The sequence below is a fragment of the Mastigoproctus giganteus genome, chromosome 13 (assembly GCF_048544385.1).
Source record: "Mastigoproctus giganteus isolate SK-2022 chromosome 13, ASM4854438v1, whole genome shotgun sequence".
In the NCBI taxonomy this organism is placed as follows: Eukaryota; Metazoa; Arthropoda; class Arachnida; order Uropygi; family Thelyphonidae; genus Mastigoproctus; species Mastigoproctus giganteus.
In genome coordinates this window covers 53,657,408-53,683,377 of record NC_143587.1, presented here as the reverse complement: position 1 = coordinate 53,683,377, position 25,970 = coordinate 53,657,408, and positions in this window count along the sequence as shown.

Sequence of the window (25,970 nt, the reverse complement as noted above, 5' to 3'; positions counted from 1 at the left end):
CTGCCACCTAGTGGTTCCTTTATCTGCAGATTCTTAATGTATGAAGAATCACTACTGATAATCAAATCAAGAGTATTACCCTCTCTAGTTGCCTCTCGAACATGCTGCTGCAGAAAACAATCATCCAATAAATCCACAAAAGTCTTACTAGTGTGCAAGTGAGCAACCCACAAATTCCAGTCAATATCGGGGAAATTAAAATCCCCCATTATAAGACTCTCTGATTTACTGGCCCACTCTATTTCCCTGTACAGTTTCTTATTATACTCATCAGAGTCATTAGGCCTATAACATACTTCTACCCTCATTTTCCCTTTCCAGTGTTTATGTCACACCAAACTGACTCAACATTGCATTGTCCACCAACATCAATTGGATGCACTTCCTTAGTTTTTATGTATTTGTTAACTAACAGCTTAACCCCATCCTCCCTTCCTACCCTGTCTATCCTTTCTGTACACATTGTACACCCCAAATTCTAATTCGCATATCTGATTGGTACCATGTCTTTGATATCCCAACGATATCCTCCTTGGGTGTCTTAACCAGCACTTCAAACTCATCATATTTATTTCCTCCTGGTATTGGTTTACATGCAAGTATTCATGCACTCGTTCTTATTCTTAGTCACCCTAACACAGCCCATGTATTTATTTGTTTCATGATGACTCCGATCAGTCCCTGAACCCCCCAGCACCCCGCCCTCCAATATTCCTCGTCTTAATGTTCTAACGTTTCCATGTCATGTAAGCACAGAATTTATTCTGCATCTACCAAAAAAAAAACAACGTCATATTGTTCCTAGAATCAAAAAGTAGTTGTCCAATTCTTCCTTGAATTTAGCTAAACTCTCCGCCTAGGTCACACAGCTCTCTAATGTTCCACACCACGCTGTCCGAAGGTAAACGTCATAAGGTCTGGTCTTGTAGTTAGGTCCTCTAGTTCTTCTCTCACTCGCCAGCGGGATTATTCCACCCGTTTTACTAATCTGCCTTGTATAGTACAAGTTGCTGAGCTCTGCATACAAGATTCCAAGTGGGGTTGCACCATTGTCTTCTTATAGAAAGAAATAATGACTTCCATCATCTACTTGCGAAATTGCGATAAATCACAGATACAATGCCATGTGCCCTTCTGTCCACTGCTTACACTGCATATTGCAATTCGTGTCTTTCTGTATCTTAATCTCTAAGTCTTTCTCTTTCCAGGACACCTTTTAATTCCATTTCGGCCTCGTCATTTGGAATAATCGCAGTTCTCTCCACACCGCATGGAAAAGACCTTAGTCCGAATCCTGTCAATGATGAGACGAATTTTTATGGATCTTTTTCACAAAGTGGCCGAGTTAGTCGGTCTCAGGCGAGTGTATGACAGTTTTTTTCTTTCTGGAAACTCCATTTTTTCGTCCAGCAAATAGCAAATCGACCAGAGGACACACGCAAGTTACAGACATATTGTATACGGCGCAATATGGCCTAAGTTTCTAAAGCGCCTATACCCTACGACAACTAACCAACCAATTTTTCTGTCCCAAATCTATAAACTGTTCCTGGGTTTCTTTCCCAAACTCAGATACTTTGCGTCTGGTAGCATTAAACTTTGGCTGCCATTTTTAGGCGATACTTGTAATCGGTTCAAATCCTTTGAAGTAGCATAGCTTGATTACAATCGTTAACTATCTTTCAGTCGTCAGAAAACTTGGACACTGCCCCCGTATTCCCTCAGTATCATTTAGGAAGATGGGAAACAAATGAGATCCGGGTACTGATCCTTGAGGGACTTCACTTGCTTCTCCAGTCCATCTAAAGTAAACCTATTTATGACTTCTCTCTCTCTCCTATGCTTCAACCAGCTTCTGATCCACTAATGGATCTTCCCCGTCATTGCTATCTGCTGTAATTTACACCTCTCATGAAACGCGGTATCAAAAGCCTTACTAAAATTCAGATTATAATGCCAAAGTCGTTTCCTGCATCCAACTACTTTATAAACCTCATCATAATAATTTACAAGAATAGTCAGGCGAGATTCCCCCCTCCAAGAAACCATGCCATGGTGAGGCCATTTAGGATGATCCTCTATAGCGTCTTTACCACAGATTTCATAATCTTTTCAATCACAGAAGTCAAGCTCATTGGTCTTTAATTGGCCATCACTTCTTTAGCTTTTCCCTAAGGAATCAGGAACATTGACACTTCTCCACTCCAAGGGATTAAAATCTGAATTTAACGATGATGATCTCATTAACATTACTAATGGTTGGATGTACTCACCTGCCGTATTTTTTCAGTATAACTGAATGTACATCAACCGCTCCTCGGACTTTACACACTCTCATCCTTAGTCGCTTTTTAGACAGGCTTGTTGTTGTTGTTGTTGTAGGCACATCAGCAACTTAGACCATAGTGAGTCGTAAATAATATGTCTGTAAATTGTATGTGTTCTGTGGTCAATTTGTTGTTTGCTGGACGAAACCCAAGTTTCCGGGAGATAAAACTATGCTCTCATAGCCTGAGGTCGACTAATTCAACCACGTTGTGAAAAAGGCCCATAAAAATTCCTCCCATCATCGCCGAGATTCAGCCTTAGATCTTTTCCACCTGGTGTGGGGAGGACTTCGATAATACCAAGTGTGCTGCTCAAGACAGTTTCAAATAAGAGCTTCACTGTTCCCCTAGGCACCACGACGCCCCAAGGCTACATATCCGGCTACATCACCATTTAAAGTACTGGAGGCACCGTATCAACCAAATCGGATCTACAAGTACCCTCCCCAAAGAAAAACATCCCGAAATCATCCATCTCACCACCACAACGTAGTAACAACCCAGCCAGAATATCCTAAGGAGATGACGTTTTTCGAACATAAGCAGAAAAGCACAAAAAGCCCAGAAACCACACCAGAAAAACCGAACTGCCATATGAAGCCCACGGTCGGTACTGCTAACCCAACGAAAATTCATGCGATTCCGCTTAAAATCTTGACACGTAATAGATCAATTTGTGTCACACGGCTTTCCCCACAGACAACAATTGAACAGATGAGATCATATCTGAGTGAAGACATAGGTATAGATGCAGAAGTTACTAGGCTTGCCACCAAACAACCATACTATGCATCATTCAAAATCACTTCTGCTGAATCTAACTACAAACTAATTAGCCCCGCATCACCTTGGCCTGCCGGGGCACTTGTGAAACATTTTTACCCTTCCAAGCTTCTCTCTACCGAGATGCAGTTTCCTGAACGGTATGAAACCATGACGAAGGAAAGGAAGAGCTGACTTAGACCCACCATCAAGTCTAAGAAAAGGGAGAAGCATTCAGCTTATACTGTTCCGAACCTCTCCAAAGGTCCGAACAGCCTCATAGAAGCAAGTCAGCGACAAGAACACCTGCCACCAACTGCTGAGGGATATATGAATATTGAAGTGAGGATTACCTCTAGAACGAATCAAAGACGATATTCGAAGGCCATCAGAGCTCCAACAAGGATATACATCAAAATTTCTATGATGTGCACTATTTTCTAGCAAAACGCCAGAAGCCTGAGAAATAAGCTTCAGACAATGGAAATTTTTCTCCTGTCAAGGTTCTATGACGTGATTTGCATTACAGAGTCTTGGCTCTCCCCTAATGAAGAGGACTTCGCCTTCTCTCAACCTGCATGTTTCTCTGGCATTTTTGCCTCAAGAGAGAGGAGAACTGGCGGCGGTGTAGGCATTCTCTTCAACACACAAAAATTCTTACTGACTAACGCAGCCACTTTGAAGATAGAACTGTTTGAAGCTGTAAGATTCTCACTCAATGTCCAAGACAACAGACTTGACGTGTGCACAGTCTATATCCCCCCACCTGCGGTTAAGAACACTATACAAGAGGTCTCTAACTGGATCATTAATCAATGCCACCAAAAGCAACTTTACTTGTGTGTGGAGACTTCAATATTAGCTCAGACCAACACAGTCTTCACAGATTGTTGTCCTCTAATCTGGCTGCAGTAGGACTGACCCTCCAGAACTTTGCCCCCACTAGAGGCACTAGCACTAGCCATCTTTGCAACAGACTCCCTCACCTTAGACAGCCAGCCTGAAACAGCCTTCATGTCAGACCACTTACCAGTAGCCCTCTGTTTCCCAATTGCTTCCAAGTCATCATGGCAACATCAGATACCAGTTAAGAAAAGTGTGATTAGTCCTTCACTCCTCGATCCACAGAAATGCTGCTTTGCAGCATCCATCTTTCCTTGGGATGCCCTAAACCAGTGTTATCCACAGCTCGGGCTGCACTTTCTTACCTGCTGACTGAATTCCATTGCTCGATCTGCAGCGTCAAAAACAGTGTCAATTTCTTGCCGGAGCAAAGCATGGTGGAATCAACAGCTCAGACTCGAATTTCAGAATAAGCAAAGCCTTCATGCGAAATGGAAAGCCACATCAGACCCAATAGACAAGACAGCCTACTCAAGAACCCATGCTCAGTTTAATAGATGTAATTCTAAAGCCATGAAAACCTACATTGTTAAAATACTCAAGGTAGGGGAGACACCGTTTAAGGCAGGACATGATGATTTCCTTCAGCAAATTAATCCGATCGAATGGCTTGACTACATTACAAGATTCGAGCCCAAGTCTGCATCAGACCGTAAGAGCCTTCACAACAGTTGTCAGCGAGATACCCTCACATCCATCATCATTACAAAAGGAGAGCTCATCCAGGCCATCAATAGTATCCCACCAACATCATGTGCTGGGTTTGATGGGATCCCACAATTTATCCTTAAGAGCGTAAGTGTTTTCATCATAGATGCGCTTCTAGGAATCCTAAATTCTCACAACTCAAAGTTTCCCAACAGCCTGGAACCAATATATAGTTCGGGAATTTCCAAAAATACATGGCGTTACCTCAGTATCACAGTTCATGCCAATTATGAAAGCGTCATGCATCCTCAAAGTTATGGAAAAGTGCCTTCTTCCCATCTTAACCAACCAGGTTCTCCCATGCAATTCACAATTTATCCGTTATGCACTGAAATGCAGGTCCACCATCACCAACCTGCTGGGAACCACTAACACCATTCTGGAAGCTCTACAAGACAGGGAGGAGATGGCAGTTGTGTATCTAGATATCCAGTCTGCCTTCGACTGCATTGACATCCAGCCCCCCTTCAGCTTTGTGAGGAGGAATACGAGATTAAAGGAAATATCCTTGAATTCTTAAAGTCGCTTCTTACAACCAGGGTTCTTCACCTGACGGCGAATAAAAAATCCCACACTAGGAAAGTCAGTGTAGGTGTTCCCCAGGGCGGAGTTCTGTCTGGGCTCCTATTTACTGCTCCCATCCACTCATTCCTATGTCAGGAAATGGATTTTCTCAGCTACACAGATGATTTGAAGCTCCTCTATCGGATCCATGGGACCGACCAACCTGAGACTGCTTCCGACACCATCAGCAACAGCCTAAAAGCTCTAGTTACTTACTTAGCACAGTTCTCTCTCAAGATTAACCCAAATAAATCTGCACAAATGGTGTTCTCCCTCAAATCACACCCAACTCAACTAAACCTGAAAATCCATAGAACCTCCATCCCTCCAGTAACCAAGCACAGAGATCGGGTCATCTTTGACCCTAAGCTTAGCTTAAACACCATGTGTCGGATATTCACAACAAGGTCTGCCGATCCAGAGGGCTTGCCAAACAACACCTTCATGTCACAGAATCCCAGTACACCATTCAATATATTTACCGGTTTCTTCAGCCGGTCATTACCTACGGATCTGAAATCTGGGCGTCGGCAGCAAAAACCACGCTAAAAACCATCTCATCTGATGAGTACTGGCTTCTTCGGTGGGTGCTCTTCAAGTACAAGCTTCCACCCCTCACACATACTTCAGAAATGACCAAACTTCTGAACTACAGAAAAGTCTCAGAACGGATCTTCACCCTCCGCTTACTCCTCACCATTAAAGTGATAGCGAGTGAAATCAAAACGCCAAATTTTTGGCAGATTTGTAGTTGGAGAATCCCCCCCCCCGAGACCCTTGAGGGCCCTCCCTTGTTTACAGTCCGTGGCGTGGAGGCTCGGGAAGGGCGACAGATTCCTACCAATGGAGATGCTCTAAAACGTCCAAGATATGGATGCTAACTACAAGAAATTCATTGAGGACAAAGCCTACAGAAGACGTATCATCAGGAGCAGCTCTCTCGCGGGGCTTAACACGATGAAACTCTTCTTAGGCGACTCGATTGGACAACAAGAGCCAGTGCATCATTATCACATGAAAACTTGTACGCAGCTCTTCACTTCGTTCTCTCTTTAATTGTCTTAATTCTTTCATCCGGTAGGTGGGTATATTTTTCTCTTTGTGCTCCTGGGCGCCCACATAAAGTTAGAGAAGTTTACAAGATAGAGAGAATACAAGGACATCGCCGTATATAATAGTCACGCGTAATTGAACAACGGTCACTCCAGCGCATGCATGTCTGTACCCTCGCGCTTGACTACTCGATTGCAATGGTTGACTCTAATAACCGGTAAATCTATCACGCAAGACCAACTGTAATTAGAAGAAAAAGTTAAACTAGGAACAGCAAAATCACAATAATTTTAATAAGATTCCTCTACTTTCATATATTTTCCCCTTTTTATGGGTCAATATTTTTCTACTTTTATATTTCTATGTTTTTCTTGTATCACTCCTTTCTTACTACACAACAATATGGTTATCCACTTCGGAACGTTGCTGCTTCGTCTCTATGTACAGTAGTGGACAAAAAAATCTGCCCTCGTTGGTAGAATTGCCGACCTCCCCACACTTAGTGGAAAAGACATGGGTTTCAGTCCCGTCGATAACGGGAAGAATTTTAATGTGCCTTTTTCACAGCGTGGCTAAGTTAGTCGGTTTCTGGTGAGGAACATGGGTTTTCATCCCGAAAACTCGGTTTTTCGTCCAGAAAACAGAAAATCGACCTCAGAACACCCAATTTGCGAACAATATTACGGAGCAGTTGCTGAAGCGCTACAACAACAACAACAACTTCTAATTAATCTTATTTGTTTTCACCTGAATTAGTTATTGAGTTGAGCCACTTCAGAATATTTGCATTTCGTGCCTGTCACAAAGTGAAGTATCTCATCAATCAGGATGAAACTGTTCTCCTTTCTACCATCTGATATGTTGTATGCTATCATAATCGTGAGGGTTAAGGTTCAACCAACTGATCGGTTTTTTGAAAGAACTGGGTCTCCATCTCCAACGATTTTTTGTTAGAAGAAGATTTATATTAGAGAAAAAGCTTTTAGTTCCATGCTACTTAATCGTCAGCGAACGATTGTAAACTCTCAAATCGCCCACACTCTACTGTTATTCACTTCTTCAGGTTACCATGCATTTTTAGGCGAAAATCTTTAAAGAATCTTAGATCAACAATAAAGAGGTTATAGTGATTCTGTTCACATGGCTTGTTTAGATGCATTGAGCCAAACAGGGAAACATTATGAGAGACTGTTGGGAATGGTAGTTTGCAGTCTAATTTTCCATCAACGTGTTCATACATTTTGGAATTTTGCTTCATTCTTTTCCAATAATATACGACATCGTGATGACATAGCCAATCTGTAAACCAAACGATCCAGTTTCCTGGTTAAAATGTCGGAGGCATCAAGGGCACCTGCACATCTCGGGTTTCAGCTTGAACAGTGCCACAATACCTGATCGACCAATGTGAGTATTACAAGAATGATCTGTTGATCCTTGTCAGTCTGCTTAGGACTACAAAGAGCATCTAATTTGTCAGGTGGACAGAGCCACGTTGAGGTGAACTAAAGAGGTTTATTCGTTGTTTACTACTTTCGGTTGTTGTTCTTGTTGTTGTTGTTGTTGTTGTTGTAAGGCTTTAGGAGCATCAGCGACTAAGGCTATATTGCTCCATGTATATTGTCCGTAAATTGAGTGTTTTGTGGTCAATTTGCTGTTTGCTGGACGAAAAACCTGAGTTTCTGGGAGAAAAAACCATGCTACCCCCACCTGAGACAGACTAATTCAGCCACTTTGTGAAGAAGGCCCTTAAATATTCCTCGCATCATCGACGGGACTCGAACTCTGGTCTTTTCCACCCGGGGTGAGGAGGATGGCGATTCTATCAACTGAGGGCTGATGATCAACAGTCATTAGAGCATAGCCTAAATATTCAATTTCTTTGGAATGTTGGTATTTTCAATAGGCGCTATCTCAAAGAGCAAGCTTTGATATTATTGCAAACTGTGTTAAAATAGTGGGGTCCACATACTTTGGGTAAGGTAGTGTATATACCGAATCGGCCACTTACAAGATCTCGAACATGGTATGAGTGTTGTCAGTGAAGTCACTTTCTGGACAGCTGACTACAATGTTAACTTAGAGGACAAATCAAATCATAATTCGATAAAGCAGCGTTTTTCAAACATAATTTAATTGAGTTGGAGTGCCATTTAAATAATTGTTGGGGACTTCCCCTGTGAGGGGGGACGAGAACCACAGTTGGGAGAACGCTTTAATAAAAAACATTAACTGGACATGCGCGTATTCATTAAAGAAAATGTTCGTGGACAGTGTATGGGACATTGTGCGTCTCAACTCTGTTTCTCAGGGGCGTTCTTAGGGTATACGGCACCCGGGTGCCAATTGAAATTTGGCCCCCCCTTTAAAATTTTCTTAATATATGTATATAAATTTTAAGTTTTTAGGCACCCCTTGAAAGTTGGTGCCCGGGTGCAGTGCACCCCCTCGACCTCGCGACGACCCGTCCCTGCTGCTTCCGCCTTAAAAAAAAAAAAAAAAAAAAACGTTTTCAGATCGCAAACATGAATATGACTGTTAGAAGAAAGACTGATGAAAGAAAGAATAAAATATATAAGAAAGAGTTAAATTTTTAACAAAATGAACAGGGGAAAGGCTGAGAAAGAGAGTTTTTGTTTTCTTTGTGAAATTTAAAAGACAATGGTCGGTTTATTTGCAAAGAAAGACAGATGGGCAAAAACAGATTTCTAGAAGACTGATGAAGTTACTTACTGGACAAAAGGAGAAGTTTCCGTGTTGTCGAACTTTCTCTTGGCGAAGGAGAAAGGTCGGGTCACTTCCTGAGAGGTTTCGCCATCCCCGTGACGCACATCGACGAGATGCACTCGAAGATACTGCACCGAAAGCGGGTTCACACGCTCGGCTCCGTATTAATGAACTGTGGTCCGACAGTGCGACACTCCACAAACTCTTGATCCGCTACCAACAGGTCGAACAGTGAGCGAAAGAGCTCGCAGAGCGAGGCCACGCCTCTAGTGACGATCGCAGCCCTTCTGGAGCAGTCGATAGGGCAAACAGTTGTTCTGATCGCCAGTTATTTGTCGAACATTCGGTTCACGGAGGGATCACCTCGGCAAGGGTGGCCAAGAGACGGGGAGAAGGGGGATTGTTATGGTAATGCGCCCGCTCAGACCGATGTGTGACCGATCGCCTTTTGCTGCTGTCCAGACCCTCTCGTGACACAAACAAGGGTTATCTAATGGGGACTTGATGACGAGGGGAGGGAGGAAGGGAGGGTGGGTGCTAATGGAAACTAAAGCAGACGTGGACGCGTTATCTTTACGATCTGTAAGAAGAAACGCCAAAAATATGAAGAAATCGTTCATTTAACGACTCATTTGTGTAAATGTCGCCTTCAATTATCGAAAAGCATTTTTTTTTTTTTTTTTTTTTTGATTCAACGCGTATCAAAATCTGACGCTAATTTAAGAAACAGACGACTACCATTTTGGTCGTCTGTTTCTAATAATACATTGTTGATCTTTCACCGATGGAATTTTTAAAAATACACGCACGCGCCTGTTACGTGCGCGTGTTTGTTGTGAAATTTACAACAGCGCGTGAGCAGTTGTAAAGTATTATTGGGGAAATGGACAGCCATGTTGTGCAAGCAGACGAACTTGTAATTCCAACTGCCAGTATAATAGAAAATCATAATAGAGTAAACGTATTTTATCCTCTGTACAACGGACACATCGTTATAACGTTTAAAATCTGGTCGGCTGTGGTCTTGTTGTTGGTTGCGCGTGTTGGGAGTTCGAACCACCACGACGTTCCAGAAAGGCGAAAGATAGATAGCGGCAGACACTTGACATGACTATCTAGTTGAGTCTATGCACGGTGTAAGCTCCAATGTCTTAAAATTGTATTATTTTAGATAGTAAAGTATTTTTCACTGTAGTTCTTTTTTCTAATATTTTAGATTCTTCACAATTTTCACTTTTTCTTCTTATTTTCATTTAAATACAAATAATTTGTAACTCCGTATAAATTTAGAGCTTCAAATTGAAACTTTATTGGATTCTAACCATAATTCAATCACATTTTAGTGTGATTTGAGCTTATAAATTGTTTCTACACTCCACTTGATAACCTCGCTCTATTCTGATGAGGATGGAATCCAAACGGGTTCGCTCCCATGTCTAAGGAAGAAGAGGGGTCATCTCAGTGCTGTTACACAGTAGGAAATTTTGTAGATTCAGTTCTATTTTTACAAAATGAAACCTTTCTTCTCCTTCCTTGGACTCGCTGGAGATATAAATTCAGCAACAGGCCTTGAAGTAATCAAACTGTGTGTGTGGATTCATCATAATTCAATTTGATTTTGTGCTGAAAAGATTGGCAAAAAGACGGAGGTTTTATCTTTTATTCACAAGGGACTTCGGAATAAACGGGTGTGTTACCAATTCTTGCCAGCTTCGAAAATAGTACATTTATTTATTTTTTTAAAGTTTAGGGGAAGGGCGAAGGAAAGAGAGAGAGAGCGAGAAACAAATGTTAGTCCTCGCGAGAAGAACAGTGGATATAAATCACCGTCGTTCCACACCGGGTGGAAAAGGCCCAGTTCGAACCCGGTCCCAGCAAACAGCAACCCAACCGAAAAACAGACAGAAGTACAGATACAATATATCGATGCCTCATAGCCTTAATTGCTTTGGCCCTTAATACATACTTAAATCTTATTTTGGACTTATGGATCGATTTAAACAGTACGTGATAATTTTTGGACATGTTTATAGCTTTTATAACCAATCGACCCAATTGCTGAGTTGGTACGCAATGTAATATGACCTTTGGAAGGTTGAAGTCCGGTAGTCCAAGGAGGTTACTGCTACAACTATTTAAGAAACAATGTGGGAGTAAACAGGGTCAACGTTGGGAATTCTCGCTGTCTGCAGACCTGAGTCGATTACCATTATTTCGTACAGAATTGATAGCTTTCAACCGTGAGGACTCTTTCGAGTTATTGCAATCCGAGGTCCATTTGGCTCAATCAAACCTTTGGAATTATGAGGAGAACTTTAATCTTATCTCCGAAATCTTCTAGGATAAAAAAAAACCATGCTCCCTCGCCTGAGACAAATAACTCAACCACTTTATGAAAAAGGCCCATGAAAATTTCTGACTTCAAAATTCAAACTCAGGTTCGTTTCTACCCGCTGTCGGTGGACAGTGGTTATATCAACTGGGCTACCAGCAAGGATAGAAATAAATGTATTTGTGTATGCTTTGTAGTGTTGTTTTTAGCCACTTTCCTACTAAGCAGACCCATCGTCGGAAGGGCTACTCATCAGTACCCGTCCATGCCACGAGGAGGCGGGCCATAACTATTCACCCACTTTCTTGAGTGGGCTAAACTGCACCCACAGGCGGTAGTGCAAATCCTATGGGTGCCAGCATATCCCGCAATAACAGGAGCAAAGAAGGTTGAACCCAGACATCCCAACATCCCACCTCATCCAAGTCAGAAGTACATCATACACACTCACAAATACACGCAGAATCACATTCATTAGAAGGTTAAAAGAAACAAGAAATAAAGCATTGAGAAGGACCTTAATGTTGTTGCCCAATGTTTTATGATGTATTGTTGACCTTAATCCTACAGACAACATTGAATGATGTCCAAACAAGTTCTGCACCAAACAAGTTTTGGTGGCAGCAATCTCACACAGATGTAGTGTCAGCAGGTGCAGATGGAGGTCAAAAGATATTCTGCTCAAAAGTTAGCACTGAAAATACGATCCTGAATTGAATACGCTTGAAGAAGTGAAAAGCGGTGGGTCTTAAGTTCATCGGAAGGAGTCCAAGTAAGTCCAAGACATAGAAAGGATGTAGTTACTCTCTAAGTTCATTGTGTTGCGTAGAATTTGTGGTATGATTTAAATAGTTGAAGTTTCAAAAGGATTTGGCCAATCACGAGAAAGCTTCTTAGTTTAAGATGAGGACATGTTCATTTCCAGGAAAGAAGGCATGCGTTAAGATTGAGATTTCTGGACGAAGGCCTTGGCACAGAGTATAATGAAGCAAACATGACGATAATCGTCCAAAGAATCAAAGATACAAGCATCAGTAGGCGAAAGTTAAACTGGTGTAATTTCACGTTTAGCGAACCATGGATTGTTGAAAGGTAAGACAAATCAAGTCCAAGGAAAAATGACATTTGTATATCCTTGGCAGAACCGAATGAGATGTTAGGGATAAAGGATTTCGTTGAAGATCCTTTGGAAGCGACCTGTCATCTATAGTTTTGAATTATAATATCGCCTGAATATTAGGTGAGGGCCAAGATGATGGTGGAAGGGGGTTCCTGCTAAAATTGTAATGGAGGAGTAGATACTGTTCTGTTCGTTCTTAACATTTTCAAGGAAAAGACCATTGGATAGTTGCCAATCGTGCCTGGATAGTGAGAAGAGAAGCGAATCTAAACTACATACAGGAGTTGTAGCAGGATTTTAGACAACTGAGTTAGTCGCCCTCGCCTGAGACCGACTGACCCAGTTGTCGGCATAAGCCAACATTATTTTATTATTAAGCAACGTTGCGAGTAAGTCTTCGTTGCCAGAAATTCCTTTTAACAATCAACGTTACTAGTAAATTCTTTTAAGTGACTCATTAAGAGCTTAAAATGAGATTCCACACCAGAGGACCAAGAATAGATCCTTGGGAGTGTTCTCGAGAGACAGATCTGGAGACGGAGTACAATTTCTCATAACTTGTACTTGGTTTTTGAAGTAACTTTTGAACAGGCTTAGGGCAATTTGCCAGGCAGATCCTTCGAAGGACACTGCTTCAATAGAGAGTGTCGAGAGGCCCTTAAAAATTTATAAATAAGACAAGGGTGTATTTCAAAGTGAAACTTTCAATATATACAGTGAAACAAAGTGAAACTTTCAATATATACACAAATAGAAAATCAATACTGATTTTCTATTTGTGTTTAAAGAGAATTTTGATTTTGGCTCCAGAGACGTTGTAGTCTGCATCAAGTCAGAAGAACCCTTTCGTGAGAGGCAGTGAGGAAACACAGGAACTGGCTGTTTTACTCAAATTTCCTTTCCTTAAAACCTTCTGTACACGCTTTGCCTGAAAATGCATATACTTCATATTTGGCTCAAGTAGTTGTCACCTTTGGATAGGGGTGATGATTTAATGTACGAGGGGTGATAATTTAATTCGCGGAACGGTGCAAGATTTTATGCTTACCCGTGTGTCACTGACGATCGATTTGAAGCAAGCATCATGTCGGACATACAGATTGAACAGCAATATGTGATTGGTTATTGTATCAGACAGGGCTTAAGTACACCGGAAACAGTTAACGAGATGAAGGAAGGGTATGGTAATGAGTGTCTTGGTAGGACGGCCATATTTTGGTGTCACTGAATTCCGGTGTGAAGTGGTCTCTTCATCAAGACAATGCAAGGCCCCATACGGCTAATATTGTGCAGCCAGTGAACACTGACATAGGCACCGAGGTTCGGCGCCTATGTCAGTGTTTCGTCTAGCAAAACAGGCATCCGCCTGTTTTGCTGGACGAAAAAAACCCAATTTTTGGGGAAAAAGCCTTGCTATCTACGCCTGAGACCGACTAACTCAGCCACCATAGGAATATACAGCTGGTTAAATGGTAAAGAAGTAGATTCTCCTCAGTCTCTACGTTCTAGAGTTTTAGGCTCGTGAGCGACTTAAGCTCTATTGCGCCGCATATATTGTCTGTAAATTGCGTGTGTTCTGGGGTCAGTTTGCCTGTTGCTGATCGAAATATCCGAGTTTCCGGAGAAAAACCTCGCCTGAGACCGGCTAATTCAGACACATTGTGAAAAATTCCTCCCGTCATCGACGGGATTCGAACTCGGGTCTTTCCCAGTCGGTGTGAGGAGGACGATGGCTTGGGAGGTCAAGAGAAGAAATATGGGGGCTAAAGTACCCGATCCCTCAGTTCTCCAGTGTCCAGCCAAGACCTCAATATTACACCGTAATTAAATTAAATTAATTATGAAAAATGCTATAAACTTCAAATAATAAAAAATGCTTTCGTTTTATTGTTTTTTTTTTCTTTTAAGTGTCATACTTAATTATGAGGAATCAGTTGAAATTCTTGTAAAAATTCGCGTAATTGTGTTTAAAGAGAACATAGTGGTAACTTAATTTTTGAACCTCATTTATGTTCTATTGTACATAATTGTACATAAATACCTCTCGCGTACAATATATTTATGTAAATAATAATTATAGGTTGTAAGCGCATCAGTAGTTCGCCTATTATTTGTTCTCGCTAATTTTAAACGTAACTATCTCTAGCCTCGAATGTGTTTGTTATCTCGAGTTTGTACTCATCATATATTCCCCACACTGGGTCGAAAAGACCCGAGTTCCAGTCTCCTGGATGGCGTGAGGAATTTTTATGGTCCTTTTCCCCAACGTGGCTGAGTTAGTCGGTCTCAGACGAGGGTGGTGTGCTTTTTTCTCCCCCAGAAACGCTGGCATTTATTTAGTCTAGCAAACAGCAAATCGACCACAGAACACACGCAATTTACAAACAATATATAAAGCGCAATATAGCCTAAGTCGCTCATGCGACTCAAATCCTATAACAACAACAACAATAGGCTTCTTGATTAAATAGCAACTTGTTAATCGTTGTGATGAGATGAAAACTTTGGTGCTGCCATCTATCGAGAGTGGCACAATTCCTATAACTCTCTGTCACAGCATTAAGTTACATTATGTATGGTGCTGCCATCTGGTTACGTTATTTGGAATTATTTATCGTATCGTGTTTAACAATGCATCCAATTTGTTTTTGTGCGCTGTATTTTACAGTCGCCATTATTTAAGCTATTACTACCTATTTAAGCATAAAAAATATCAGTTCCGTTTATTTAAATTTAAAACTTATTACAAAACAAATTTATTTGCGTAGGTGAGAAACTTTTCTCATTCCACGCGATATTCGTGAGAAGCCTGCGAGTGTGTGCTGCGATACTGTTACTGCTTGAAACATTTGCCCCGAAATCTCTGCACTGAAGGGTTAAGCATCCTTTTAGACCTTCCATTAGCCGACCTCAATTAACCTTTCCCACGTGAAAGCTGCTTTTTAATACGGCAAAACAACCAAATAACTTTGAGGTGGACCGGCCCTGAGTTGACGTATCATTTGAATACAACATTGCCATTAATTATACTTCGTGGTAGTGAAATACATCTTTCCTATTCTTTCTGTATCTGGACACTTTTTTCTGTATTTCCGGTCCTTCACCTATCTGTGGTGATCAATCTCAAGTTCCTGAGTTTGTGTCAACCGCTAGTACGGGAGGAATCTGAGTTTTTCTGCAGTTGCGTCTTTTACTGTGACCTAGAATCGGTGTTTCCATCAGTGATGGATTTGGGATCCTCCAGTGACACCTCTTTGTAACATAACTTCCAGAAGTGTTACTCACTTGGATTAGTTTGTTAAAAATTCGCAGTGGAACCAGACGTTGAAGACCTAAGCGATCGCTGAGTTTTCCTAATGATCCTGGGACCTCGAGGTGTTGCTACAGTCGGGAAATATTCGAGTGGGCAGCAGAAACTGACTGACGAGATTTACGTACCACGAGTTCAGGAAGGCCTCAGGAACTGATATGAGTACACGAACGATACGTTGGGAGCTGCATGGCAGCGGATTTTTCTGAAAACCTGCAGTATATAAACTGAACATCTCAGCACGTATTGCACAGCGTTTATTTATCTGGTGCACAACCTATAATTGGTCTCTAGAACGTTGGAAAGCTGCGTTATGGAGTGACGAATCAAGGTACGAGGTTTTCTGATCTTTACGTCTGGCGAATGTTATTTGTCCGGAGGAGGTTATTTACCGGAATGTGTTTCCCCAACTGTGAAGTCTAGCTGAGATGCTGTCACCATCTAGGGTTATTTCCCGCGGGTTGGCTTGGGCCATTGGTCGCAGTTCGTGAAACAATGAGTGCCACGTGGTACATTAACATTCTGGACAATTTCGCTCTTCCCACATTGTAAGAAGTATGGAGAGATCGCTTCTCGGCCTTCTGGCTTAGATCGCATTGTAGAAGTGTGGAGAGGGCCCTTTTCTGTTTCAGCATGACAATCCACCTTGTCATATTGCACAGCCTATAGCGACTTGGATTGAAGATATGGGTGTATAAAAGCTTTTTGTCCTGCCTAGAGCTCGACGTTAATCCCAATGAACACCTCGGATGAGCTGGAACTCGATTTCGGGTCAATGTTCCCCAATTAGTATCTGAATTTATCGATGTTTTTAAGTAGGAATGAACCAAATTACTGCCTTGCCATCCTGTTTTCAAAAATAGTTCGGAGTCGACCGATGAAAGAAACAATCAATACAGAAACATAAATCTTTGTTTTCCAATAAATCAAAGATTTATTGGAAAACAAAGGTAGAAAGAAGCGCTTTTAAATATTGTACCAATAAAAGATTCTTTGAAACATGCGGATGTCTACAATTGGCAAATTCAATAGCAGGATTTTCTATATACGCAGTACTGTAATTTTGTGTTCTATGTCAACTACAGGAACAATCAAAGAATATTCCCAGCCCAAAGATCTATCCCTTTGGGCTGGGAACATTCTTTGAAGGCTTTTGGGGCGATTCAAGTTGCACCATGGCGGAGTATCTTCGTTTTGAAGAGTCCTGCTATCGGTGCACGTGCATGATATGATCTTGTAAAGCGTCTACCCTACTAGAGAGTAGTTTAACGAAGGTGATGTTTTCGGGGTTTCAATCCCATGAGCTGTTCCAGGATGAGGAAATTTTTGAGCTGTGATTCGGAGGCATAAAAATAACTGTAAGGACACATTTTATGACGTATTGGGAGACCAGTGTTGTATGGACATTAGGTATTAATAGTTCTATGGGGAGGCTAAGATTTTCTCTTGGAATGGACAAAATTGTCATTTATGACTCGAAAATCTGAGTGGTGATCGATCTTGTTGATTGGTTGGACGGAAAAGATTACGGTAAAGTAATCTGGGCGTATCTAGCAGGGGTCAGTTCAAAACTGATGAAGTAGGAGATCTGGTGCGATACCTACTTGGATATTTGCACTGCACTACTATTATCCCGGAAGGTGAAAAGCATCTTAAGGTCATCCGTATAACAGGTGAAGTTCTCACACTGTGATAGGGACATTTAGGAGGTAAGCAAAGAGAATGCCCCCTTGAAGGCCGCATCTATTCAAAAAGTATTCATAGGAGGCAATTCAAAAGCAGTTGAACACTTTTAAAATTGCGTGACTCTCCCTTGTAGTCTGTTTCCATCTGTACACAGCCATGACACCACTACAAAACAGCCCCTCTGATCTAGGTTTAAAGGTTCGATGGATTTGTGTGAACAGTGCTTTGAACGCAACATCTTTTACATATTCCGCAAAGAAAAAAAAATCCAGAGCCGGTCCCCACAAGTTTTCCATAAAATTGGTTCAACCTATCAATCCACCAACTCAAAATTATTCAAACAATCTCGCAAATTTTACCGGCGATGAAGAGGCACTCCATCTTACTGGAACACATTCTCACCTTAATTAGGCGAAGCAGAAAGTTCTCCAGCACATCGAGGCACACAGTACCAGTAAGAGTGTTTTCAACATCAAAGAAACGACCATAAAGTTGCTTCTGCTCAGTGATGCTTCTGGTCTGTCTAAAATACATTGACCACTGAAAATAATGCCTCGAATGAGGCCTTTGTCTTCTCATAGTCCAGAGAGACAGAGGATGTTTGTATAATCTTGGCGCTTCCATCACTAATGTTTGGTCCGCCACTTTTCTTCGCTTGATTCAACAGCCTCAATTGCCTGGGCGTTTGTTTAAGTTAATGTTTATTAGCCGCCATATGTCTGACCGGAAGTAATATCCCAGAAGTTCAGGTTGCATATCCCAAGACCATGATTTAAAAGTATTTATTTAAATTTTATTATTCGCAAGAAAAAGAATGCAAAGTATTTCTTATCAAAATTTAATGATATTTATAATAATAAGAGGAATTTTACTCGTGATATTGTTTTTAAGTGATTTAAAGTGATCGAGGGATTTAAATTGAAACGCAATAGTGAATGAGGTTCCAGCAGGAGGAAAGAATCGCCTTGATTCGAGAAGTTGTTGTTTGTGCAGGGCAAGGTTTCTCAAACTGGAAGGTGAAATGCAATGTGCCGTCATCAGCAAAACTGTGGATAGGATTTCCAGTCAATGGAAAAAGATCATTAATATACAAGAGGAAAAGAGTGGGGGAAATAACTGAACCTTGGGGAACAGCAGCATTAGTGGAGAAGTTAGAAGACAGAAAGCCATCTACCATCTCCCCCAGTGAGCGATCAGAGAGAAAACTGGATACCCAATTACAAAGAACAGTTGGCAAACCATAAGATGGAAGCTTGTTTAGAAGACCTTTATGCCAAACAGATGTGCTTATGCTAAGAGAGATTAGAAGACAAGGTAATCCCCAATAGAGATACATGAATTTGCCTAGAAATCGAAGTGTCACCGAAGACAAGCATAGTCTTTTAAATGTGAAGAGCAACTGTTGAGTTTCATTAAACTTTTCCATTTAATTTGTCGATAGATGGATAAAAAAAGCCAGTATATCACTAGTGGATGGACACTGGCGATCATTAATCAGATGGAAAGTTTCTATATAGTTTAAGAGTTGGCGATTAATGCATTTCTACATTACTTTAAAATTAGAAGCAATTGCAATTGGACGATAATTGGATGGGAGGGACAGGCCTTTCAATTTAGGAACTGACTAGATATCAGCAAATTTCCAAGAAGGGAAAATACCGATGGGATAAGAAAGTATAAAAAGGAGACACAGAACAGGAGTAGGAGCACAAGTTTTGAGAACAAGTGGAGAAGTACCATCAGGAAGTGGCTCTTTCTTGGCATTGAGACTGTTCGAAATTCTTCTAACCTTTTGACGAAAGACCACAGGAGGAAGCGAATGGAGTGTACTGGAATTGGTAGGAGGTGGTTTACCAAGGTCATCTATACAAGAGGTAAAAGAAAAGTAGGATGCTAGCAGGTGGACTTTATGTTTAGCTGAGGGGGCAACAGAATCATCGGATTTTAACAGTGGTCGAAGTAGAGACGAGCAAAAGTTGCGGTCAATAGTTTTGACAAAAGACCAGAATGTTCGACTACCATTTGGACAAAATGCAAGTTTTCTACTCTTTCAGAATCTACTGTAGTTTCGACTAATTAATAACTACTTTACAGCAGTTGCAAGCTTTGGTTTGGGCAGAAAATGAACCTGTATATATGGATGCAAGCCAATTGCGATATGGAATTCTTGAAAAGCCTTAGCGCATTTATTGGAAAACCAAGGTTTTATCTTATAAAGGATGACGTTTTTGGAAGCAATTTCGTGTAGAATGTGGAATAAAGAATTTCATTCCTACAACAAGAATTTCACTGACACTATCTGAGTAAACTTTGAGAGAAGACTTACAACAGTAATCCAGCCAAGGAAAAGAAAATTTAAAAATCTCAAGTCATCCCATTTTATATTCTTGTAATGCCAAACAACACAAGTCTGGGAATGACCACAAGAGAAAGGCTCCACTGGATGATCAAAAAATTGTGATCTGAGGTGCCTGGAGATCACTCGTCTCGACCGTATACTTGGAAGAATCATTCTTAAGAAAAAGATCAAGACAGATGGCTGTGTGGTTAGCACTCTGGTAGTTAAATGAACAATCTGTGCGAGGTCATTAGTAATTGCAAAAGTCTCCGTATCTCGACCAACTTGGTCCGTGTTACTAGAAAACGGAAGCAAGCTGGAAATGTGAGTATTAAAATCCAAGTATAATTACCTCACTGTTAGGAAAGGTGGACTTGAGACAGAGTTTCAAGTGATTAGTGGAGTTGGGAGAACGACAGAAGAAACAGATGAATTTGACAGAATGATAAAGAGATTTTAAGATAGAGAAGATAGAATGGAGGCGATTCCAAATTACTAAGTCGGTGACAGAGAATATCACAGCGGAAATATGCACCTTTGAGGCGAAAGGAATCACATAGCGAATAATTGGAATAACGGAGATGAACAGTGGTTGAATCAACCAGGAATTGGGATTTTGTCAGAAAAAGTAAGTAGGACTTGCTAGACTGTAAGTGAGAATGGACATCATTGACACGAACTGAGAACGTGTATTTTTGTGAAGTAAACGAGGAAGTTTTTGGGAGGCTTAGACTTTTTTTCGCAGTTGTTTTAGTAGGGTTTTTAGGAGAATCAGAAACTAAGGCCTTATTGCTCTGCGTTTACTGCTTGATAATTGCGTGCGTTCTGTGGTCGATTTTCTGTTTGCTGGACGCCCTCGTGGGTAGCACAGTTAGTAGAATGGCCGCCATACCCACACAGGGGGGAAAAGACCTGAGTTCGAGTCCCGTCAATAACGTGAGGAATTTTTATATGCCTTTTTCACAACGTGGCTGGGTTCATGGGTCTCAAATTAGGGTATCATGGATTTTTCTCCTGAATACTCTGATTTTTTGTCCAGCAGAGAGAAAATCGACCACAGAACACATGCCATTTAAGTCTGTGATTAAGGCCACAGTGATTAGGCATCAGTGACTAAGGCCATATTGCTCCTTATATACGGAGAAATATGGCCTTAGTCACTGATGCTCCTAAAACCCTACTTCAACAACTGATAACTTTACTTGCATTAGTGAATTCGAACGAAAGAAAGTTCTTGTCATTGATACAATATTAGGACTAGTCTAATTCTTGTTTACTGGACGAAAAACCGGAGTTTCCGGGAGAAAAACCTATGCTACCCACGCTTGAGACCCACTAACTCAGCCGGGTTGTGAAAAAGGTCCATAAACGTTCTTCACATAATCGGCGGGACTCGAACTCAGATCTTTTCCGCTTGGTGTGGGGAGAACGGCGATTCTACCAGCTGTACTACTCACGAGGACACCTTTTCGCAGATTCCTTTCTCGAGTTAACTCTGCAAATTCTAAATACGTTCTTGCTATTTTTGTTGATTTTTCTGCGGCGTTTGATCTGTTATGGTGGTCTAGTTTGTTTGCTCGCTTACGTGCTGCCGATTGTCCTCTTCCTCTCTATAACCTTTTAAGAAGTTATTTTGAAAACCGTACAGTTTCTGTTATTTCTGGATCTAACTCCATCTCCCGCTCTGTCACTAGGGGCTGTCCCCGAGGCTCTGTTCTTGGACCACTTGTCTGGAACATCGTTCTTGACGAACGGCTGCTTAAAACTATTCCTTATACTTCCAAATTGGTCTATGCAGACGATCTCACCCTGCTGATCCAGAGCAATTCCCGTGCCTCCCTTGAAAGCACTGCCAACTTAGTCATGTCAGATCTCTCTCAATGGTTCACCACAAATAAGTTATCCATATCCTCATCGAAAACTAAAATGATGCTGGTTAAGGGTTCGCTTAATATTTCAAGGCCACCTGTTGTAAAACTTCAAAACAAATCACTTTCCATGGTTTCTTCTCTAAAATTTCTTGGTCTGATCATTGATAGTAAACTTTCATTTACTAAACACTTGGAAGATCTCTCAGAGAAAGTCAAAAAACTTACCTTCTCACTTCTGCATCTCTCTAAACAATCTTGGGGTCTTAATTCTCGTTCTCTACGGTTATATTACAAAGCTGTGTTTCTACCAATTTGTTCCTATGGCGCGGCCGCCTGGTTCTGGCATGTTAAGAAGGTTTCAGTACGGAATAAACTTAACAGCATTCAAGGTAAAATGCTTTTAGCAATGTGCAGGGCCTGTAGGACTGTGTCTACTCCTGCTTTGCAGGTCCTTAACGGCGGTCTGCCCCTCGATCTCTTTCTTATGTATCGAGGCCTGTGCTTCTACATTAGGCACGCTGTCCCTGTCACCTTTCTTGGCATTACCATCGATGTCACTGTGGATCCCAAGGCAGAGAAAAGACGCTGTTGGAATATTTTGATGCAGAGCTGGCAAGACAGATGGTCCGCTACCTCTAAGGGTCTTGTTACTTTAAAATTCATCCCTAACGTCACCTTTGCCACGTTAGAGTCCACTCAGAAATGGTTTCATCCTGGTCTGTACACTCTCTACTTACTCTCTGGTCACGGCTCCCTTAATGCCAAACTTGAAACTTTCAACCTTGCTGAATCACCTCTCTGTTCTTGTGGCGACCCAGAAGACTGGGAACATATTTTATACCACTGCCATCAATAGTAGTAGTAGTAGTAGTAGTAGTAGTAGTAGTGGCATGTGATGCAAGAAAGCAAATGTATGAGCTTATGCAGCATCAGCCAAAAAAAAAAAAAAAAAAAAAAAATCACACCATTCCCTCCAAATGCCTGTCCAGTTCCTCCTTAAATTTATTTAACCTATCAACTTCCACAACGACAGATGGAAGTTTGTTCCAGCAATTAACCACCCGCTGGCTAAAGGAAAATTTCCGCACATCTATTCTACATCTGTCTTTTCTTAATTTGAATTTATGCCCCCTTAGGTTCGTAATCTGAACAAGTGGAGAGATCCCATCAGAATTCAGCGTGCTCAACCCATTCAAGGCCTTATACACCTCAATCAGATCACCGCGCAGGTGCCTAGTCTCCAGCCACTGCAATTTGCAGAACTTAAGCCTCTCTTGGTAAGAGGATCCCTTCATTCCCCTCACCAATCTTGTTGCCCTTCTCTGTACACGCTTGAGCGTGTACTCAAGGCGTGGTCTGACCATTGCCTTGTACAGAGGGATAATCACCTCCTTTTGCCTGCTAGCAAAATTCCTATATATCATTGACAAAACCCCATGACCTGCCCTGGCAGCCTGTCTGCATTGCTCAGAAAACTTCATATCTGCCTGCACAATTACTCCCAGATCTTTTTCATTTTCTACCTCCTTAAGTGTAGTACCACATAGTTTGTACGTTTCTCTGGGGTTACTTCTACCCATATGCAGTACTTTGCATTTGTCAAGGTTAAACTTCAGTTGCCACTTCTTAGCCCATCTGCCCAAATTATCTAGATCCTGTTGCAGTAGCACACTGCCATTACTGTCATTAACAACCCTGCCAGCCTTTGTATGATCTGCAAACTTCGACATTAAGCCTGATATACCTTCATAAATATCATTGATAAATATACAAAACAACAGTGGACCTAACACCAAACCCTGTGGGACTCCACTAATAACATTAGTCCAAGAAGAGCAGCACCCATTGATTACTACCCTCTGTCTTCTCCCACTTAACCATCCTTTTATCCATTGTAGCAACTTACCCTTAAAACCATTCTGCTCCAATTTGTACAATAGTCTTCCATGCGCAACAGTGTCAAAAGCTTTCCTGAAATCCAAGTATATGATATCAAAATTATTTTTTGCATCCAGTTCCTTTGTAACCACATCATAATATCCTATCAAATTTGTCAGACAAGACTTTCCCTTAACAAACCCATGCTGTGTCTGAATTATTGCTGCAGTCTTGTCTAGATGATCCTGCAATGCATATTTAACCAGCGACTCCATTATTTTACCCGGAACAGAAGTGAAACTAACTGGTCTGTAATTACTCGTGTCACCCTTCGATCCCCCTTTGTGAATTGGGGATACATTTGCACATCTCCAGTCCGTGGGAACCTCTCCTGAGTCCAAGGATGCTCTCATAATTATGGTTAAGGGTTTGCTTACTTCCTTTGCTGCCTTCTTTAATATAACTGGATAGATCCCATCCACCCCAGGTGCCTTTCTTTTGTTTATCTTTAACAATTTCTCCTGCACTTTGCTCTCATTTATTACAAAATCATTAAGTATCCTGCTACAGTTTGATAACCTTCTGCCATTTTTAAACGTTAATAATTCCTCAAGTGTGAATGTAGATGCAAAACACTCATTCAGTTTGTTTGCTATCTGAGCAGGATCATCAACAGTCGAACCATCGATGTCAAGTGGACCAATCAGATTCATCCCCTTCCTTTTAGAGTTTATATAAGTAAAGAAATCCTTGCTGTTTTTCTTAGCATCTTTTACCAAAGATTTCTCGTAATCTGCCTTCGCCTGCCTGACCTCCTTTGTGACCTGATTACAGACTAGCTTATATATGCCATAGGCTTCCGAGTCGCTTGATAATTTATATGCATCCCATGCATTTTTCTTCTCTGTTACGAGTCTCATTAGTTCATTTGACAACCATTTTTTTTTTTGTTCTGATATTACGGCAGTAAGAGCTGGTAAACCAGGTAGGTCGCGATACATGCGTAGTTGTGGCCTACCTCCCCGTGGTGTAGACGGACACTGAGCAGGCTTTCCAGGTGATCGCCTGCCTGGTGACAAAACGGCCAGAAACAACACAACAACACACACACTGCACGAACATAACGTTACACACATTTCTGGCCTTTTACAGTGCTTTCTGCAATCATCACAGTGTACAAAGGCAGAGATGAATTGACGTTCAGGTGCCGTCCTACATAAGATACCATACATACAAATACATACAGATAAGTTCACAATAATAAGTTCATAATGATAAGTTTCGTAGCACAGTGGTATAGTCACCCTCCTCCCCACGCCGGGTGGAAAAGGCTCGGGTTCGAATCCCGTCGATGACACGAAGAACTTTAATGGGCTTTTTTCACTCCGTGGCTGGGTTAGTCAGTCTCAGGCGTAGATAGCAAGGTTTTCCCCCAGAAACTGGGATTTTTCGTTCAGCAAAACAGACAAATCGACCGTAAAACACACTCAACTAGCAGACATAAGACACAGAACGGCAGATGAATTTAATTATTCGGGTGGCCTAATATAATAGTAGATAAGTTTATTATTGCTCAGGTTTCCCTTCATTGAATTAATAGATAAGTTTATTCTATTAGTTTGACGTTCATGGCATGTTGAGTACTAAGAGAAAGTGAGAGGACATTTTTGGACATCCATTGCAAGGATATAACCAGCTCATTGACATAATTGTGGCCTCGAAAATGCCCAATACACACCCACTATTCGGAATCTCTCCAGTCACTATCTGTAAGAATAGAGGCAGCGAGATTTATATACGAGCTGATCCGGAAGCCTTCTAGAGTTACCAATGGTCCAGTGGACTATCTAGCGACCGACCTGTGAACACCGTTTTAGAGCTTTACCCTCGAAATGTAAGGAAGATTGGATTTCGCCATGATGTCCATCATAACCTCAAAAGACATCAATCATATGCGATATGAAAGAATTTTGCACTGGTGACTAAATATGGGTTTCCTCACTTCAAGCCTCCAATAAGTTAAGCGGTGGTATTGCATTGGTTGATGACAGTCATCTACCACCTAGTGTTAGAATTATATTACTATTATATTAAAGTATCATATTAGTATTAATAGTGGTACTAACACTTTAATTACTATTATAGTAAAGTATTATATTAGTATTAATAGTGGTATTAGTTGTAGGGATTAACAACATCAGCGACTAAGGCCATATTGCTCCGTGTGTATTGTCTGTAAATTTCGTGCGTTCCGAGGTCGATTTTTTGTTTGCTGGGCAAAAAATCTGAGTTTCTGGGAGAAAAAAAACCAGGCTACCCTCTCCTGAAACCGACGAACTCAGCCACATTGTGGAAAAGGCACATAAAAATTTCTCATTTCATCGACAGGAC